Genomic DNA, 7500 nt, shown 5'->3' on the forward strand with positions numbered 1-7500 from the left:
GACAAACATGCTAATAGCAACCCTTGAAAAAGTAGTACAGTGATCAAAAAGTCAGTGAATTACAGTGTATAATTCAGAAGTCCTCATATTCTTCTGTGGCCACATGAAAGCAGATTCAAGAATCTACACCCATTTCTACCACATGAAATGTTGTAGTAATGATGTCGTGAGGTCATGCGATACTGATATAATGATTCATTTGTTGTTCTCTACCATATGAAATGTTGTGGTAATGATGTTGTGAGGACATGCCATACTGATATAATGATTCATTTGTTGTTCTCCCTTTCACAGATAGACCTGATAGTATGGAAGCAAGCTGGCTGGTTATCAGATAACACAAGGTGATACACAAATTATTAATGACCTGACAAACTTTCAAGGTAGGGCCTTGTCAAGTATGCAGAGCCCTATATGGTTTACAAACTCTAACATTGTGGGATTATGAATCCTGCTTTGCTCTAAAAGGGCAATGTAAGACCACTGCAGATTAAAAGGGAAAATTATGATATTCTAAAAGGTCTTTCCATGCTAGGAGAAGAAATAACACCAGACCGTGGCAGTAGCAAAAACATAGAGCAATTTGTTTGTGCTCTTTATGAAAAATCAAAAGTCACATCAGTGAAGGTAGAAAGAATTTTTTTTTTTTTTTTTTTTTTGAGAAGTATAAACCACAGAAAAAAATGAACGGCTGCTATCCAGCATTACTGGGCTAGATGACACAGTGTTACAACCCTGTCATGACTGTCATATATAGAAAATCAAGAGGAAAAACTACATTGTGTGTATGTGGAAGCTGTCTTCTGAGAAAGATCCATTAGATGGTACCCCGTCATCAACTGAGCAAGGATGGGAGGAGAAAGATGGAGTGTATCTACAATCCAATTTGATTCACGGGTGATTGACTCCCCACAGATCTTTTGGAAGACAGGCATATACTGTTGTATTTGCAAATGAATTCACCGAATCAAAATCAGGTGAATGAAGAAAAGGAAAATTTTGATAGGAATCTAATTGCATAGTTAAATTTTATGTTTTTGATACAGTAATTAAAAGTATAGTCATATGAAGCGCATTTTTAAGTATACAAAGTTACGAATATGTATAACATTTTTGGTCATCTGCCACCTAGAAAGTACCAATACCTTGCAAAAATATTTTCGTTATAATTTTTTTAATAAAATATTTGAATTCCCTACATTTTTGTTTTCAGTTGAAATAGGATTTTAGTACGAACATAGTAATTATAAAATAATAGGAAAATAGAAAACGAAGTCACGAGAAATTAATAAAAGATTGCAAAAATTGCTAAAATCTAATAAAACGTAATGGTTCAAGTTTGCAATTCCTAAGCTATCGTTTTCAGCATACCTTTTTACTTGGGATAAGATGTAATAAACTTTCCAAGGGAAAATTGGAATTGTAAGGAGATCATCTTTTAAACCAAGAGGGTATATAAGATTTGATAATTGGAATGTTAGTAGCCTCACAGGAAATGGAAAAGAGTTAGTGGATGTCAAGCAGAGAAGGAAAATTATGATCCATATATACAGGAGACAAAATGTACGGGAAAAAGTCCAAGAAAGCTTGGAAAAGGGTATAAAGTTTATTATACAGGGGAAGATACAAGGAGAAATGGGGTAGGAATTATTCTTCATCCATATTTGCAAGGAAATGTCTCAGAAGTCCAGGTATCAGTGATTGGCTCATGAGCTTAAAATTTTTGATACATGGAGACTATGGCATATCCTCTTGGCATCCCACTCAACAAGAGTGTAGCGAAGAGAAGGAAGAATTAAAAGGAAAACTAGAGGAATATAAAGAAAGATTTCCAAGAAGTGAACTGTTAGTGTTATCTGGGGACATAAATGCTCATGGCATTCAAGCAATATATGGGAGAAGAGGTTTTGGAAGAAACCAGGAATGTAGAAGATTGTTGGAATTAGCAGAAGCTATTAATCTGGTAGTCTCATATAAATGCACAGTTTGTGAAAAAGAGAAGCCATCGGATAACTTTTTGAAATGTAGAAATGAGTCACAAATTAACCATTCGTTGATTAGGAAGGAAAACAAAAAAATCCTTATGGACTGTTAGACTGTTCCAAAAGAATCCGTTATAGCACAACATAAGCTAGTACTGGTAGATTTTAGGATGCAAGCAGTAAAGAAAAGAACATTTTAGCCAGGAATACTAGTATAAAAACTTTAAGGGTTCAGAGGAAGAAGATGGGAAAAAGATAACTACCAAACAAGAGAGGAATATAGACAGACAAACAGGGAAACAGAAAGAATGGTGACGATTACAAAGGGAGAAGCCAAGAGAGAGTATTATGAGATGAAGGGATCACCGGATGGAGAAAAGATGATATACAGAGTTTTAAAAGCAAGAAAAAAAGACAGGCAGGATGTAGGAGAGGTAGAAATTATTTATGGATGAAATAGAAATATCTCAATTGGGGAAAAGGAAGGCAAGAACAGATGTAAGACTATTTTTTACAATCATTAAATACCTGAGAATGTGTGTGAAGAACTGGATCGTGCCCCTACAGTCGAATGAACAATATCAAATTTCTGAGATAGTGGATTTGAGAAATATTATTATTATTATTATTATTATTATTATTATTACTATTATTATTATTATTATTATTATTATTATTATTATTATTATTATTATTATTATTATTATTATTATTATTATTATTAATCAAGCTACAACGCTAGTTGGAAAAGCTGAATGCTATAAGACCAAGACTCCAAATGGGAAAAATAGCTTAGATTGGAAAGGAAATAAACTACAAGAGAGGTAAAGAACGATGAAAATAAAACACTTCAAGAACAGTAACAACGTTAAAATAGACCTTTAATTATAAAAACTATATACAGAATTATATCAGCCTGTTCAATATTAAAGCATTTGCCAAAAGTTTTAACTTTTGAAGTTCCACCGATTCATTTACCGGATTAGGAAGATCATTTCATAACTTGGTCACAGCTGGAATAAAACTTCTAGAATATTGCCTAGTACTGGGCCTTAGAATTAGACTTAACTGCTTTTCTAGTATTGCAAATAGGATGGTACTGTCTGCAAAGGTCTGAAAGCAAATGACGGTCAGAATTATGAAAACTCTAGTGCAATATGCGTAACGAGCTAATTGAACCACGTTGCCAGAGATTATTATAAAGATTAGGAATAAGAAATTTGATAGACCTACTGTAAGTTCCTATCCAAAAAATAAGGTCAGATTCAGCAGCTGGAGATCAGAGAGGGGAATAGCACTCTAAACAAGGCAGAATGAAATAATTCAAACACTTCTTCAGAATAGATTGATCACCAAAAATCTCAAAACACTTTCTCAATAAGCCATTTTTTTATAGTTCAATTTAGGGAGAGATAGACCGAATGTGTTTCTCAAAAGTAATTTTACAATCAAGAATCACACCTAAATTTTTTTTAAGTCATGCAGATTTAAAGAAACATTATCACTGCAGAGATCTGGATGTTGAGGAGCCACTGTTTTCTATCTACTTACAGTCATACTTTGAGTTTTGTTAGAGATCAGCTTCATGTTCCATTCCAAACATCGAGGTAACTTCCTATTTGCACAAAGCAAAGATTTATTCCATGCTTAACCTTCTTAACAGGTATGATCAGGTGCCCATGAACCCAGAAGACATCCCCAAGTCCGCCATCATCCCCGACTTCAGTACATACATCGTCAATTACTCGTGTTTTGACCTTTGTAATGCTGGGACCACTTTCCAATGCCTCGTGGATGGCCTCGTAGGGGACTTCCCCTTCTATGTATGTTACCTGGATGACATACTTACGTTCTCTTCCTCCAAAGAGAACACCTCCGTTACTTATGCATCATGCTTGACCACTTACAACAGAACAACCTTGTAGTCCTGTACCACAAGTGTACCTTTTTTGCCAGCGAAGTATCGTTCTTAGGGAACCGCATCACTATTGAACGAATCCACCCCCTCCCTGAGAAGGTAGCAGCCGTTCAGAACTTCCCCACGTCCTCGACGGTCAAAGCACTGCAAGAATTCTTGGGCATGATCAACTATCATCACCGTTTCCTGCCAGCCATCGCTGCCTCTCTTTCCTACCTCTACGCCTCCCTCAAGGGCAAGCCAAAAGACCTGAAATGGGGTCCCCTTCAAGAAGTGGCCTTCTGCAAAGCAAAGAATGACCTATCAATTGCTTCTGCTCTCACTTTTCCCTTACTACATGCACAAGGCGGAATCTGGCTACTCTATCTTTGACCGTTAATTGGTGGTGATGGACTTGCCTGTCCATCACTTTCTCCATTTCTTAGAAAGTATGCCCTTCGTCATTCGCATGGACCACATGCCTCTGCCGCGCACCTTCATTTGACAGTCTGACAACTGGTCCGCCTGTCAATGCCGAGATCTCTCTGACCTGGCTGAATACAATTGCACCCTTCAACACATCCCTGGGAAAATGAATCGCGTTGCCTATGCCCTGTCAAGAAACACATTGGCTGCCATTCCCCTGGGATTGGATTACAAAGCCTTGGCAGAAGCCAAATAAAAAGATCCAAAATACCAAGCATATAGGACATACTGTACATTCCTCCGCTTGGGAGACGTCCAACGCCACCCTCCTTTGTGACGTCAGTACTAGTAGACCCCGACCATGGATACCTGCTCCCATGCGCCAACAGGTGTTTGGTTCCATCCATGGCCTTTTACATCCCTCGCATCAATCTACTGAACAGCTACTGGAGATGAAATTCTTTTGGCATGGTATTACGAAGGATGCAAAGGATTGGGTGTGCACCTGTACTTCCTGCCAGATTTTGAAAGTACATCGACACACGGATTCAGGAGTGGGCACCTTTCTTCAATCTCAGCAGTGTTTTGCCCACATTCATGTCAATGTAGTAGGTCTCCTACCCACATCACAAAGACATTGTTACCAGTTTACCATCATCAACCGCTCCACCCATTGGTCTGAGCCTATTCCCATGGAGTTGCAACGTCCGCCTCATGTACATCTACCTCACTCTCAGGGTTGATAGTGATATCTGGTATCCCTGAGCATGTTACTTCTGACAGGGGTACCACTTTCACATCTCAATTGTGGACATCATTAGCGAATCTCTTGGGAATCACACTACAACAGACAACCACCTACAACCCTTCAGCCAGCGGAATGGTTGAACCTTTTCTTCGCACCCTCAAAGCAGCTTTGATGTCCTGTTGCAAAGACTCCAACTGGTTTACCTAGCTTCCCTGGGCCCTTCTGGGTCCAGAGACATCCGGAGTGTCTTTAAGAGGGGTCCTCTTGCCCATTTTTTTCCGTCTGCAACCTCCTCCTACAATCTCCAACGCCTGCGTCACGTTGTGGAAAAATTTACTCTTTGCCACCAGACTTACAAGCCAGCAGCTAAGCAACACATACCGACAGTTGTTCACTAGGCAACGCACGTTTTCTTGCACAACAACACTAGCAAGCCACTGCTAATGACCCCTTAGACGGGCCTTTACCTCATGATCCTTCGTATTCCAAAGGCTTTCTACATCAACATTCGTGGCAAAGAAGACTGGGTCTCCATTGATCACCTAAATCCTACATATGTCCTTCTAGATAACCCGGCTATAGTACGCCTCTCAAGAGCAGGAATCACTATTTCACATGTATGTCATTTTTAGCGGGGCGGCGGGGAAGCCATGTATCGCATGTATTCTCTACTCGCTTGTACACTGTAATAGTCTTGATTTTTTATCTTATCACTTGCTTTTCCCTGCGCTGTTAATAGACTAACCGTGGTTCAATGATGATTGTAGACGTGCTTATTTGGAGAAGTAGGAGGCCTATCATCTTTGGAAGGGTAACAGATCAGATTTGACCTGGAGCAACTATACTCAGCTTCGAGCTTTTGCTCAGAGAGTTTATACCTCAACTGAAAAGGAGTAAAATTTAACCATAAAAGAAACCCTTTTTGGTACAACTCAGGAACATAAATGGTGGTCTACCCTTAAATCTGCACTCTTTGGTGTAGATGCAACAGTTCCTCCTTTACTTATACCAGATGGCTCGGTCACTCACTGTCCAAAGGAAAAGGCAACCTTGTTGGCTGATGTTTTTGACAGTAAACAGAGTAAAGAAAAACTTGAACTTCCTCATTCCTGTTTTCCTGAGGCTAAACTAACTAGTTTAGCTTTTCGATCTCGTGATATTAAAGCTCTGTTGATGGACCTTGATGCTTATGGAGGTGTAGACCCAAATGGCATTTCTCCTTTGTTTTTTATAAAGACAGCAGATTTCTTAGCTCCAAAGTTATCTGTTATTTTGCGCAAGTTAGCAAGAAGAGGACCTTTTAGCACTTGTTGGAGAATTGGTAATGTTACACCTCTATGTAAATGTGTTTGTGGTAGCTCAAATCCCACTGATTATCGCCCAATTTTCATAACTCCCATATTATCTAAAGTTTTTGAACGTCTTCAGGCAAAACATCTTAATAGGTTTGCTGAAGGTAATCATCTATTCCCAAGTTTGCAATTTGGTTTTCGTAAAGGCCTTGGAGCATGTGATGCCGTTCTTACAATCTCCAATTCTGTACAGAAATCCCTTGATTGTGGTCAGGAAGTTCGTATGATTGGCCTTGATTTTAGTGCTGCCTTTGACCGTGTTAATCATGAGGCCCTTGTTTTCAAACTCAAACAGTTGGGAGTGGGTGGGTCGTTTCTTATCATTATTATTATTATTTTTTTTTTTTTTAAGTAATAGATCTCAAAGAGTTGTTGTTGATGGGCACCATATTGAGTATATGAATTTGATATCCGGTGTTCCACAGGGTAGTGTTCTTGGCCCATTACTTTTCATACTATATACACATGACATGTGGTTTGGCCTAGAAAACAAACTTGTTGCTTATGCATATGATGCTATTTTCTTTGCATTAATTCCATCCCCTGAATGTAGATCTGGGGTTGGTGAATCCCTTAATAGAGATTTAGCTAAAATTAGTGAATGGTGCAAATTATGGGGTATGAAGTTGAATCCTAATAAAACTCAAAGTATGATTGTAAGTAGGTCAAGGACGGTGGCTCCTCAACATCCGGATCTCAGTATTGATAATGTATCTTTAAATTTGTATGACTCTTTTAAAATTTAATTGGGATTCTCGACAGCAAATTTACTTTTGAAAAACACATTAGGTCTGTGTCTTCTTCAATTGAACAAAAAATTGGCTCATTGAGAAAGTATTACAAGATTTTCGGTGATAAATCTATTCTGAAGAAGTTTTTTAATTCTTTCATTCTACCTTGTTTTGAGTATTGTTCTCTTGTCTGGTGTTCAACTGCTGATTTTCATCTTAATTTGTTGGACGGAAACTTACGGTCTATCAAATTTCTTATTCTTGATCTAGATATTAATATTTGGCACCGTCGTTCAATTAGTTCATTATGCACGTTGCATAAGATTTTTCATAACTCTGACCATCCTTTACATGCAGATCTCCC

The sequence above is a fragment of the Palaemon carinicauda genome, chromosome 22, assembly GCF_036898095.1.
Source record: "Palaemon carinicauda isolate YSFRI2023 chromosome 22, ASM3689809v2, whole genome shotgun sequence".
Classification (NCBI taxonomy): Eukaryota; Metazoa; Arthropoda; class Malacostraca; order Decapoda; family Palaemonidae; genus Palaemon; species Palaemon carinicauda.